Below are 12,502 nucleotides of genomic sequence, written 5' to 3'. Positions count from 1 at the left end.
TATATCGTTAGTACCGGCAATAAGTAAAATTTTAGAAGTAGGTATTAACATTAGATTATTATCCTTTTGGTCCCCACAACTAACAATATCCGACCGACAATACGCATACCGCCAGGGCCGTTCGACTACGGATCTGGTGCGCGAAGTGATGTGGCATACGCTGAGCGCGCGAGAAGCCGGGATGCAGGTGGCGGTAGTGTGCTGCGACCTCTCGCGCGCCTTCGATACCGCCAATCATGGACTTATCGCGCAGAAACTCAGTCACTATGGCATTCGTGGCCCCGCATTGGCGCTCCTAATGTCATTTATGTCGAACAGGAGCCAAGTTGTCGTAGGGGATAGTGGCCGAATCAGGTCTGATGAGATGAGAAATCAGCTTGGGGTACCGCAGGGATCGTGCTTGTCAAATACTCTGTTTAGCATCCTCCTAAATGACCTCCCACGAATAATAAAAGGGTGCGACATTTTTATGTACGCAGATGACGTCACAGCGATCGTCGCCGGCTCGTCCTTACCAGATCTGGAAACGAGGGTAACCGACACGCTTAAACAGCTTTGCAACTGGTTTAAAACAAATGGCTTAGCCCTTAACATGGACAAAACCTTCGTCATGAGACTCAATCTAAATGGCCACACATCCAGGCCCATGACCGCGTATGCCGGCGACGATGCTGTCCGTCAAGTTGCGGACATAAAATTATTAGGTTTTACTATCGATAGTGGCCTGAGATGGAACGTACACATCGACCATCTGTGCGCGAGGCTGGGCAGCGCGTGCTACGCTTTAAGGAGTCGTCAGGAGCTGTTATTTCGCAACCGTGCACTCGCTCATTTCGTATGGCACCGAGCTATGGGGCGGAGCCGCTGACTGGCGTCGGGTGTTCTCATTACAAAGACGAGCTGTACGCGCAATAGCATGTGTTTCTGATGACGTCTCTGCTCGTCAGTATTTCACAGAATACAGTATATTAACACTACCCTGTGTACTTATTCAACAAATAGCTATATTTACTCACACCAACTTAAACAAATTTACTGCGAAACAGGTAAATCCAAATCGCCATCTGCGCAGTAACAGGAACGCGGGCTGCCTGGTATCTGTGCCACATAAGTTAGCAAAAAGCGGACGATCAGCCTATGTGCTTGGCCCACGCATATACAACCACCTGCCTAAAAGTATCAGGGATGCAACTTCCTTCCATAATTTTAAAACGAAACTAAAACGTTGGTTACTTAAATCACCGTTTTATGACATTGATGAATATCTTTCATGCAAAATTGATGATGTACTTATTTAAATAAAATTTATTGTAATAAATAAACATGTATACTTACTACGACATAAGTATTAATAATTAATAAGTGTAATATACGTATAAGTATATCTACAATGATATTTCAAATTTTATGTAATCTTTGACGTGTAACCTAATGTTATTAATAAATTTTCATTTTCATTCATTTTCATTTTCAAAGTAAGTTAAACTGCTATCAGTTACGTGGGTTAGGTTAGGTTAGCACTGCGACCGTTACAGAAACGAAATGGTACTAAAAAAGTAGGTTAGGTTAGGTTTGAACTGCGACCTTTACAGAAACGAAATGCTACTAAAAAAGTGGGTTAGGTTAGGTTAGAACTGCAATCCTCACAGAACCGAAATGCTACTAGAAAAAGGGGTTAGGTTAGGTTTTAACTGCGACCCATACAGAAACGAAATGCTACTAGAAAAGTGGGTTAAGTTTGCTATCCTATTAAAGCAAATGACTCCAAAATAATCATTCTTCCAGAAACAAAATGCTACTAGAAAAGTGGGTTAGGTTAGGTTTGAACTGCGACCCTTACAGAACCAAACTGCTATCAGAAAAGTGGGTTAGGTTAGGTTTGAATTGCGACTGCTACTAGAAAAATGGGTTAGGTTAGATTTGAACTGCGACCCTTACAGAAAAGAAATGCTACTAGAAAAGTGGGTTAGGTTAGGTTTGAACTGCGACCCTTGCAGAAAAGAAATGCTACTAGAAAAGTGGGTTAGGTTAGTGTTGGTAGGTTGCTATGAAACCGTTGTTGTTGTAATGTCTGTACAATCAACCGTCAGTCATCTGATTTTATGTATCAAATATATTCCTCGATATTCCACTGCGACTTATTATTCTTCAGGTCATGTCCCAGTTTACAAAATTTTCTGTTACCAAATTAAACGGGTTAGAAGATTATACGTCATGGAAGTTCGCAATTAAAATGCTACTCGTTCGCGAAAAATGTTTCAAGTACACGTCAACGCTACCGAAGCAACTAGATACTGCAGAAATAGAAAAGGATCAGGAGGCTTTCACGTTAATATGTCTACACCTGGAGCCGCATCTGTACCCGTATGTGCAAAATCTATCTTACGCTAAGGAGGTGTGGGACGCGTTGGCAGCTATATTCGAAGATAAAGGTATTAACCGGCGGATATCTTTGATGAATAATCTCTTGGATGAAAAGCTAGAAAATCACAAGTCTATGCATGAATATGTTGCATCCGTGATGAGCCACGCTCAAAAGCTGAAAGAGATTAATCAGAGCTTTGATGACGATCTGATAGCCGTAGTGTTATTGAGAGGTCTACCTGATGAGTATAGACCATTGCGAATGGCATTAGAACACTCAGGTATGAAGCTTACCTCTGAAAATGTCCGTCAGAAGCTGTTACAAGAGGATTCCGGCCAGAGTTCTTCGAATGATTCCTCAGTTGCGAATTCGGCGTTAGTAGCAAAGAAACAAGGTCAACATTCAGTATTAAAGCTCAAATGCTTCAGATGTGGCAAGAAAGGTCATAAGAAGTCAGATTGCCCGAAGCTGGTAAAGGAAATGGATGGCGAAGGCGTATCAACGGTTTCTTCAAAGTCGAAGAAAGTTGCTTTACACTGTTCACTGTCGGTACACGATTCCTTCAGCCCCTCGGCATTTTATCTGGACAGCGGTGCGTCGAACCACATGAGTTTTAAGAAGCACTGGTTTAGAGACTTTATGATAACTGATAAGAATGTTGTGACATGTGCGAATGATGACAAAATGTCAAGTGAGGGTAAGGGTGACATTATGGTAAGTCTAAAAGGAGTATTGTTTCCCGTAAAAGATTGTTACTATGTACCCGACTTGAAAGTTAATCTTTTATCGATATCGAAGTTGGTAGAGAATGGGTGGAAGGTTATATTTGATTATAATGGTTGTAGGATGATTCACCAGTCGATAGGCCAAATTACGAGTAAACTTGTGGTGACTGCTAGTGAAGTCTCAGGTATCTATAAGTTGGATGACTGTTTTCCTGTTGTAGAAGGGGCTTTGGCTACAGTTCAAGTTGAGGACTCGTTGGCGCTTTGGCATCGGAGGCTTGGGCACGTGAATCTGAGCGATTTACGGAAGCTTCCACAGATCGAGCTTGGAGGTAAAAGCGTAATGGAACCTTGTGTCGCTTGTATAAGAGGTAAGGCACATAGATTACCTTTTCCAAAGGGTGAAGCAGGACGAGCTGATGACAAACTCGGCTTATTACACGCCGATTTGTGTGGACCAATGTCGGAACGTTCTTACGGGGGTGCTCATTACATGTTTGTCATTGTGGATGATTTCACTAGGAAAATGTTTGCTTATTTTCTTAAGGAAAAGTCGCAAACTTTAAACTTCTTTAAGGATTTTGTGACGCATGTGGAGAATGAGACAGGTTTGACAGTTAAACAACTGAGAACGGACAATGGTACCGAATTCGTTAATAAAGATTTTAATGCATTTCTTTCCAGCAAGGGAATAAGGCACCAGTTGACAGTTCCCTACACGGCAGAACAGAACGGAGTCGCGGAAAGGTCCCTGCGTTCGATTACGGAGATGGCACGGACCATGCTTATGGACAAAGGCTTAAATAAGAAGTTTTGGGCGGAAGCTTGTAACACAGCGGTATACGTCAAAAATAGACTGCCTCATAGCGCTAACAATGGGAAGATTCCGGAAGAACTGTGGACAGGGAAAGTGCAGAAGTTGGATCATTTGAGAGTATTTGGTTCAACGGCCTATGTGCATATTCCGAAGGAGAAGAGAAAGAAATGGGACGCTAAGGCAAAGCAATATATTTTCGTCGGCTATTGCGAAGATACTAAAGGTTATCGCTTTGCGGATCTTAGCAATCCTAGACAGATTATAACAGGTCGAGATGTTACATTTATTGAAGGTTCTGATTTAAAGGCGTCAGAAACTGGTTCAAATGTAGAGTTGTTATCGTCTCAGACGACTGTTCAAGATGAAGACAATGCTGTTGTATGGGAAATCGGTCATTCCTCAAAGACGGTTCCGAATATGTCAATGGCAGAAGAGTTCTATGAAGATGCGGTAGAGAGCTCGGACACAGTCGATGTACCCGTAGAAGCTTGCGCGGACACTACTCGTACTGCTGAGCCCGATGTACTTAATGAAGTTTCTAGACAAGAACCCACCATTGAAGATCGTAACGAAGAACCAAGAGCGGCTGATGTGCACAATGAGGCAGAACCTAGGTATCCTCTACGGAATAGGTTACGTAGTGCACATAGCGGTCTGTATTGCTATAATAGTACCTGCAATATAGAGGAAGAGCCCCGGTCATACAAGGAAGCATTACAGAGACCTGACAGTCATGAGTGGCAAGCAGCAATGGAACGTGAGTTGGAGTCCATGAAGGAGCACGACGTTTGGAAGGTTGTTGATAAACCGTCTGAAGCCAAAGTAGTGGGAAACAAGTGGGTCTACAAGTACAAGTATGACGCCGATGGAAACCTGACATACAAAGCCAGACTTGTCGCAAAAGGCTTCACGCAGTCATACGGTGTGGATTATTTAGAAACGTTTTCACCCGTCGTAAGAAGATCAACTCTAAGGTTATTGCTAGCGTTGGCTGCAGAAAATGAGTTACAGGTACATCATTTTGATGTAAATACCGCATTTCTGAATGGGGATTTACAAGAAATAGTTTATATGCGACTACCGGAAGGATTTGACAGCGAAGGTCAATATAAAAAGGTTTGTCTATTGAAAAAGGCAATATATGGCCTCAAACAAGCAAGTCGCTCGTGGTACGAAAAAGTCAATGATGTTTTGCTGTCAACAATGTCATTTCAACGTTCTGAATATGATAATTGTCTATATTTCGAAGATGATATTTTCATTTGCTTGTATGTAGATGATTTCATAATATTTTTTGAAAATATGAAAAGCAAAGTGGCATTGTTGAATGGGTTGCGAAAATTCTTCAAAGTTAAGGATTTGGAACAAGCGCGCCAATGTTTAGGCATGAATTTAGAACGAGGAAAAGAAGGTACGTTTTTCCTACATCAGAGGAAGTTTATTGAAACCGTTCTAAAGGATCATGGTATGGATCAATGCAAACCAGCGAAAACTCCGCTAGAACTGGATCTGCATAAGGTTTTGGCAGATGGGGGTGGTGAGGAGATGAATCGTCAAGAACAATTACGATACCAGTCTTTGGTTGGTGCATTGAATTACCTAGCATGCAACACGAGGCCCGATATCTCGGCGGCTGTGAGCTTTTTGGCTCAATATAATTCATGTTGCCGATCTGTACACATGAAGGCGGCTAAGCGTGTTCTACGTTACATAAAGGGAACGTGTGACTTAGGCCTTCTATTTCAGAAGTCAAAAGGTGAACGTAACGATCATTTAATTACAGGTTACGTTGATGCTGACTGGGGAGGCGACATTAGAGACAGAAAGTCTTATTCGGGGTACATGTTCAAAGTTGGACCGAATATGATATCCTGGGAGTGCAGAAAGCAGAGCTGCGTGTCACTTTCTTCAAGTGAATCAGAATTTGTCGCATTGTCTGAAGCATCCAAGGAAGCTGTATACCTCCAGAGGTTAGTGAGTCACGTATTCAAAAAGGGGAACTCTAAGGACGTCAAGTTGTTTGTAGACAACCAGAGCGCCATGGCGTTGGCGAACAATCCTGTTTCTCACCGGCGGACGAAGCATATCGACATTAGGTACAATTTCGTTCGTCATTGCGTCAATGAGAAGTTGATTCAGTTGGAGTACATCCCGACTGAAGATAACTTGGCCGATGTCTTAACTAAGCCATTGCCCCGCGTTAAGTTTGAAAGGTGTGTGACTGGTTTAGGTTTAGACTTGAGTGCTTGATGATGCTGTGAGTGTTCACATGATGATGGATGGTTGCTTGAGAGGAAGTGTTGGTAGGTTGCTATGAAACCGTTGTTGTTGTAATGTCTGTACAATCAACCGTCAGTCATCTGATTTTATGTATCAAATATATTCCTCGATATTCCACTGCGACTTATTATTCTTCAGTTAGGTTTGAACTGCGACCCTTACAGAAATAAAATGCTACTAGAAAAAGGTGACGAAGTGGATTAATTAATTTATAGAATAACGATATATTAAATATTTGCACATTTTTAATTAAAATGTGGTTACAATTTTGGTGGTCATTTACTATTTTTGGGTTTACAATGATAATTTTGGAGTCATTTGCTTTAATAGGATAGCAAGATTTAAAAATTTGGTTATAAATTTACATTAAAATGGAGTGCTAATTTTGGTGGTCATTTATTATTTTTGGGTTTACAATGATTATTTTGGTGTGATTTTCTTTAATAGGATAGCAAGATGTAAAAATTTGGTTATCATTTTACATTAAAATGGGGTTTGAAATTTGGTAATCATTTACTATTTTTGGGTTAATAATGATTAGTTTGGTGTCATTTCCTTTAAAAGGATAGTAAAATGTAATAAAATTGGTAATCATTTCACATTAAAATGGTGTTATAATTTTGGCGATCATTCATTATTTTAGGGTGGTAAAATAGATTTTTTTGGTATTAAATTTTACTAAATCTGGTGATCAGTTAAATAGCAGCCAAATATTATTATAAAAATATCATTCTTTCTTTATCATTAATTATAAAAATATATTTTATTTTCTCGTCGACTTGCATGACATTTACCGAGACAAAGGGTATTGACGGACGGACGGACGGACGGACGGACAACAAAGTAGTCCTATAAGGGTTCCGTTTTATCCTTTTGAGGTACGGAACCCTAAAAATTACTTAGAATCACCATATTATATCAAAATAATTTTATCTGAAGATAGTAAACAAAGAACGCACGCTTGTTGGCCTAAAAAGCCCAAGCCGTACTGTTACAGTAACACTAAAATCTCATTTTGGGCCCTAAACCGTAACCTTTCCAAATCCGGCTCAGACAATTCAGCTTGATCCTCCGCCACCTCATACAACAGCCATAAATTAATAAAACCCTTTATTAACCTACAAACCCCGAAACCATGTGATATACCTGTTACATGTCACTCAGAAAATAAAACAAACAAAAGAAAGTTTAAACGAAAACAATAAAGAGAGCTTGCAAAGTTTCCATTCACTGCACAGTAAATGTGTCAAGCGCTAAGCGCTCCTATTCACTCGAGAATAACCACAAAGAATCGTAGCTCGCGGCTACGGCGTAGCGGAGCACGCGTCGCGGGCGCTATGCGCGGCGGCGGACGAGCACTGCCGGCGCTACGCCGGGGATGCCAGCTACGAGCCGCGCTACGAACTTACGGCTCGATTCGGAAAATGAATTAGATTTCTAGTAGTCTTCAACAAGTTACGATACGGATAATTTAAATATATTTGTAAGATCATCATTGGCCTTCGAGTCTATTACAGACTATACAAGCAGTGTCAGGTAGGGAGACAACGTTTTTCGTGGCTGTGTAAGCCAATACGGGAGCGGCAAACATTACTGGTCACTGCCACTCCCCGTGTTGTTTTCCACGCGGCAAACCATCGTGCGTGAAGTTTCCTCTCCACAGACATCGCCTGCATCGCCTGGGACACAAACGAAGAGACACAGGGTTGCCCAAGACCTGTGGCTCTCTCGGCCTCACCGACTAAATCCGCGGGAAAGACAAGTCAATACGCGCGGAGTCGGATCGGCTGCAGGTGCATGACGGCTGGCACCGAGCCGGGTTTGTTTCAAGTTTTCCTTCTCTGTGCTATCTCTTCCGGTAAACAGCAGGAGGACCACGTGCAGGCGAGATAAGCCGGGCACAAAGATGTTATTCGTGCCCTTCCCCCCCCATTTGTAAGATAGATATGTCAAATTTGACGTTTCCGCAATTCTGGAGGTCCTCTTGAACGATTTCGACAAGTTATGACTTAGATATCCAAGTCACATCTAGTCGATATCTAATGTAGATCTAGTTGATCTCTAAATCGTCTCAAGATCTTGTGATTATCTCGAAATCCGAATAGGCCTGTCAGTTTTTGCGTGTGTAGATCTGATTTATTTTTGGGTCGCGGATTAATTATTTAGTTTCCTTTTTGTTTGCAGTTCTTGGGAGTTGTTGTTAGAACTAATATCAGTTTATATAAAAAAATATATATAATGTGTTCTTTATAAGATTTCGCCTTTTTATGTTTGCCTTCTGCATGATGAACGAATCCTGACTTCATCTCTCTGCCCGATTCGAACTTTAAGATACGTCAATTAATAGATCTAGAAACGTTATGGATTAGATGTGTCACTGTCAACAGTGACGTTATTGTTTGAAGAAACGTCACATTTGACACTGACATATCTAATCCATATCATTTCTAGATCTATTAACTGATGTATCTTAAAGTTCGAATCGGGCCGTACCTTAGTTAATCTTAAAATAATGATTACATATATTGAAATAAGTAATTATATTATAACTCTTATTACTTTGCCTATTTGTTCAGATTATATTATAATACTTACCTACCAAATATATACCGTACGGTATAGCTAAATATAATAATTTAATATAATTACTTAACAGGGATTACTTTTGTTAAATTAACGTGACCATAAGAATATTGTATTAGAATCCAAGTACGTTAAGTCCAAGAAGAATTATATCAAATACCACTCAACGAGAATGATGTATATCAACACCAATGCAGGTGCAAGCAATAGAAACAACAATATTAATTGAAATTTCCATAAAAGTGGGGTAGGAGTTGATCTGGCAACCCCCGGGGCCGCAGCAACAGATAGGTATCTGTTGCGCGCCCACCGAACTAGGTGAACCGCCGGCAACCACCCGGACAAACGAAAACGCACCCTACCACACTGTAACAAGGTCTCTTCTCAACTGCCGCCAATCTAGGTGAACTGAGAACGAATGCAGCCAAATGAAAATGCACTCTACGTTGTAGCATTAAAAAGATTGATATATTATGGAACATTGTTTAAAACAGAGTTTACCGCGATACCATTGTTTGTGAAGGGTCACGTCCGGCATTAGAGGTTTGCTTTCTATAATTTTATGAAAATAATGCTTATCGGTACATACTTTTTTACGTACCTATTCGGGAGATTTAAGAAGTGAATTCAATATTAATGATTTAATTGAATTTGTTTTATACTAAGTATTTAATGTATTAAAGCAGAGCCTGCCAACAACATATGAATAAAAACTATGAATAAAGGCACAGGCTAAAGATTTAATATAATGTTCTAGTGAGACAAGAAATGCTGAGTACTTACGAGTGACGTGACCAAGTTACCACATGACACAATACATATCAGCCTCCCCGCGGATTAATGGTACTTTTTGCGACAATCCTCAGAAATATAAGAGAGCACTCATTAGGCTAGTAATGGATCGGATAATTTTTTCCTCATTCAGCCTTTGTGGCATTAACTGCTCCAGGCCTGCGAGACACTCAGCGTGCTCTGTGGCATCAACTGCTCCAGGCCTGCGAGACACTCAGCGTGCTCTGTGGCATCAACTGCTCCAGGCCCGCGAGACACTCAGCGTGCTCTGTGGCATCTACATACTTATATAAGTACTTATACCTACCTACATGTTATAAGTTTTATACAACTTTTGTTAATTATATTTATGTAATTTTAAATTAATGGCGTACTTATTGTGTGATACGCACTTATGGCCTCTTAGGGTGATAAAAAAACGACGCTACTTACAAACACACCAAGAAACGACTATTCGGCAGCGAGGGAGAGCGGTTACCAGGTGCCTGTTTCACCAACTTGACAATTGACACCTGACACTGACAGATTTTGAAAAAATGTGTTTACAATTACAGTTTTGAATGATTCACGGTTAGCTTATCCCGGTCGATTTAAGTCTATTTACAATTATTGACCAAATCGTCAATTTTGATATTGACGATTCAGGGTAAAAAGGTTTTTAGAGACCTATATACCTAATAGGTCATCAGTTAGGCACTAGAAAAGCCGGAAATAAAAGAAAATGTTCTTCAAACATGCAAAGATAAGTCTTTCAATATCAACAAGTCATTTTATTGAGAGTAAAATTCAACACTACATGGTTTATTAACACGTTATAGTCGTTTATGATTCATTTTATGAGTTTGCAATGCAATCTGTATTCAACCCACGCCTCGTGTTTACGACGCGAAAAGGCGTCATAAAATAACTTACGTACCTATATCTTATAAGAAGCAGATTCTGTACCCGGCATGTATGTAACTATACTACACACAGACAAAACATCCTCCAGACTGAGCATAGTCGCGCTACCCCCTCTGCCACGCATACGGTAATTTTACTCCATGTTCGAGTCGAAAGTGTCTTTGTGTGACGTCCGTGAACTCGTTCGTCGTTTGAACAGACCAATCACGGCACGGGACTTTGCTCACCTCGTCCCGCGCACCCCCGCATTTTTGGCATCATCGGTTGCATGAAATAATTGCTCTGAACTCGGTCTAGAGGATTCCTAGTCTATGATACTACATTATAAATACACGTAGCTACATCATCATACTTATATTATACTATATTTCATTGCTTCATTCTTCAGATATAATAAATAACCAGTATTTTTTAAAAAGAAAGTAGTTTGACTTGTTTTTATTCCCCACTCCTAACCACCCCGACAAGTTATGGTGACCACGTCAGGTGTTCTGAAGTGGCTAATTACACACCTGCATACCCTCTAATCATGTGAAGATTACACTATCAATATTTAACCTGTATTTATTGGATTACATAATTATAATACAAAGGCAGTTCTCGGTAATTCTTATCTAAATGCTGCGAGAGCGCTCATCAGTTTATCGGAACAAGAGCTCGGACAGAGGTGCTGTGACACGGACTAACCACCTTGCCGGCTAATCGCTAGAGGCCATCCTTACTTACTTCCCTATGTACTTGTGTAAAAATCGCTTATTTACCGTACTTAACTGATCAACTCAAAATTACATTTTATAAGTAATTAATTAAGCCCTAACTAACCTATCAGCCCGATTCGAATTTTAAGTTACGTCAAATACCGATTCTTCAAACAAAAACGTCACTTGTGACACTGACATAACAAATTCATATCCTATCTAGACGTAATATTTAACGTATCTTAAAGTTCGAATCGGGCAGTATAACCTCAGACAAAACAAAGGAATTATATGATTAGTTTATGTTTAGGTCCTGTTACCGGTTTATTTTGTGTAAATGTTCAATGTAGGTACTATTTAGTATTCGTACTCCACACAGAATAAGAGTTCGATCATCATAAGTAGGTAGGTAGAGTCAGACCAAGAAAAGTCTGCAGCGGATTTGACAGCCCACGCAGTGCACGTGTTATTTTAAACGTCAAACATCTATGAAATTATGACGTATAATTTCATAGATGTATTGTAAATGAGACAACAAAGTAGGATCTCACAGGGACACGTTCTATTTGGAGTAGTGTTTGTTTGTGGGCCGCCCTCCTCGGAGTTGCCGCTAATGCCTACTCGTAGGCTTCACTTGATGGAATGTTCCCAATAATTGAGATACGGAATTCGAATTTAATAACTTCGGAAAAAACAATTCCGAACAATGCGTACCAACTTTTAATGAAGCTGCCGAGAAATGTTAATATTGCAGATGTAATTAATTCTTTACAATAGGAAGATACAGATACTTCACTCGTAATGATGAAAAACGTAATGAAAACGTTTAGTCGTCCAAAAGTTCGTTATTCAGCGTAATGGAAGAACTGTCAGAAACTACTGAGCTATGTCCTTACTATGAGTTCAGCAAATGACAGTCGATAGCGAGATCGTTAAGGAAATTGTATGGAGTAATTCTGCCCTCCTAAGCTAAAAAGCGGTATTTGCATATAGCTTTCTTTGAAAATACGGCCTTTTAGCTTAGGAGGGCAGAATTGTACCTATCACCTAAAGAACTAATAATGATTTCAACTGGTACCATGAATCAGAAACGTTTTTACGTTAGTTTTCGATACGTGCCTAATAACTTCCCACCTAAAACGCTCTCTTTCTAACTATATACCTAAAGAGAACTGAGCCAGAATGCTTCTCGGCAAAATACTTCACGCGAATAAACGTGACAAATGTTATCGAAAAATACCGTAGGTGTCATTCCGACGTGACATTTCTGTCAACTTGTGAACACAACAGATACACAGTTTTTTCACGACTAGCCATGCAATTTTCAACGTAATATGTA

The 12,502-nt window shown here is 40.2% G+C and overlaps 1 protein-coding gene across 1 annotated transcript in view; it reads right to left on the bottom strand.

Annotated features, from left to right (window-relative positions):
• Positions 1-7,587, bottom strand: part of LOC134795306 (GTP-binding protein Rhes) — a 106,648-nt gene extending 99,061 nt beyond the window's left edge. The window contains exon 1 of the mRNA XM_063767122.1: positions 7,334-7,587. The gene's annotated coding sequence lies outside the window, so the exon portion shown is untranslated. The remainder of the gene's footprint in view (positions 1-7,333) is intronic.
• Positions 7,588-12,502: the final 4,915 nt, after the last annotated feature.

Source organism: Cydia splendana, chromosome 12, assembly GCF_910591565.1.
Source record: "Cydia splendana chromosome 12, ilCydSple1.2, whole genome shotgun sequence".
NCBI lineage: Eukaryota > Metazoa > Arthropoda > Insecta > Lepidoptera > Tortricidae > Cydia > Cydia splendana.
The sequence above is the reverse complement of the archived record's forward strand: the minus strand, read 5'-3'. Positions and strand labels throughout refer to the sequence as shown.